Consider the following 2,237-nt stretch of genomic DNA (forward strand, 5'->3'; position numbering starts at 1 on the left):
TAGCTACAGGAGTAGCTCCGGGAAGTAAGTCGATATGGAACTCACCTTGGCGCTCGGGAGGGATTCCGAGAAGATCTTCAGGGAATACATTAGGAAAGTTGCAGACTTCGGGGATGCTCTCGAGGTCTTTAACTTCCTGCTTTTCGTTAATGACATGGGCTAGGAATGCATGACACTCCTTTCGCAGATATTTCTAGGCTTGGATGCATGAAATGATGCGAATGCTTGAGCTAAGTTTATCACCATAGATAATGAGGGCTTCGCCCGAGGGCAGATTGAGGCGAATGGCTTTTTCATAGCAAAGGATATCAACACGATTGGGGCTCAACCAATCCATGCCGATGATGACGTCGAAGCTTTTTATGGAAAGTGGCATAAGGTCGATTGGGAAGGAATGGTTGTTTAGGGTAAGGGTACAGCCTATGAATACGTTGTTAGTGCTCTCTTTCTTTCCGTTAGCCATCTCGACGGTAAATGTTTCGGTTAAAGGTTGGGGTTTATGTCGGAGTAGATGCTTAAACGCATGACTAACAAAACTTCTCTCCGCACCACAATCCAAAAGAATGCATGCATAAGAGTTGTCGAGGAGGAACGTACCAGTAACAATGGTGGGATCAGCGACCGCTTCCTCCTGGCCCATGGCTAGCACTCTCCCTGTGTTGCCAACTGTTGTTGCCTTGGGACAATTCCTCTTGCAAATCACGGCAGGGTCCGTGATGACGAAAGTAGCAATTGTCGTACCTTGGAAGAGTACCATCATATCTATTGGCAGGTGCTTGAGCTGCAGGAACAACGGCAGAAGTGGTAGCAGCATGAAATACCACTACTTGTTGTTTCTTGGAGGGCTCCTGCGAAGACTGGCCGCCGGGTTAGGGCAATGACTCCTCCATTTCCATCGAAGGACTTGGGCTTCACATTCATGAAATCTTTATAGGAACACTCCCTCGCGTATCCCTGGCCACTGTTAAGATTACAGGGATCGGGTCCACTTCCTGATCCGCCAGCTTCGCCCGGATTCATTTGCGACATTGCAGCAGCCACAATGGCTGTAACTGCTGCCTGGAACATGACAGGATCGAACCGAGGAGGTGGTGGCGGTGGAGGATTGTTTTTCTGCTATTTGGGTCTCTTCCTGGGAGGCATCTTTCTCTAAAATATACAAGGGAAAAATGACGATAAGCCTTCTATGTTGATCATGAATTGGATATTTTCGAGCAAGATATATCTAAACCCTACTGCGATAATAGAGATCTACAATAAAGATTTACTAACAATAACAAGGAATTGCAGGTCTTTCATTTATGAGGATTTGTACTAATTGTGATGCCTCTGTACAGTGTTATAGAACCATAAAATACTCCTATAGTATTTTAACTATGTGCTTCATTTGTATATGATTTGGTGAGTTTTAGACTTGTTGCAACACCACAGTCACTCCCAAACACATGTTAGTCATATCTCGGGCAAATATAGTTGATCAGGTTATATTGGCCCCACATATGACTACATAACTATTCAGGTTTAACCGCGGTGTCCAACTTGCCCTAAATACTTTTATGTAGTTCTTACTAAGTTATAGCTTCTTGTACGTATGTATACTTGTATTCTTCTTGTAAAAATACTTGTATTTTTTTAAAGTATACTTTTAGTTTCAGAGCACTTCGGCCCCTTTAGTGTTTATAGTTGTATACCATGTAAGGTTTGGTATACTTAGTTCACTATAAACAATAGCTCTGATACCAATCTGTTACACCCCCAAACCGGAACGACGGAAACGTTCGGGGGTGGATGACGTCATATGTAGTATCACAACAATTGCATCATAGTAATCGAAGTAAACACAACCATTACATTGAATATATAAAAAAGGTATTTACATCTGTTTGATTCATATTTATATACAAAAAAAGTAGCAAAATAAAGACGTTACTTTATATGATCCGTTTTCTCAAAAGTCTGCCGAGGTACCTGTCTACTGATTTCCTGAGAATACAAGCGGTTTTGAAAAGAGAGTATCAGCATAAAAGTTGGTGAGTTCATAAGCATGTTTTTGTAATAAAAACCTGTTAATGAATCAATGAAAAGGTTTGAATGCTCCCAAGAAAATCCAGTATTTTCTAATGTATGAGTTTGTTACATTGATCTTTAAGTACGAGAACCCTGGCTAGCACCAGTATATATAGAATGTTCTGTTGGAAAACTCTGGTTACTACCAGTATGTATAGCAGTTTCATTAA

Source organism: Lactuca virosa, chromosome 5 (assembly GCF_052849685.1).
Source record: "Lactuca virosa cultivar CGN04683 chromosome 5, Lactuca_virosa_CGN04683_v6, whole genome shotgun sequence".
In the NCBI taxonomy this organism is placed as follows: domain Eukaryota; kingdom Viridiplantae; phylum Streptophyta; class Magnoliopsida; order Asterales; family Asteraceae; genus Lactuca; species Lactuca virosa.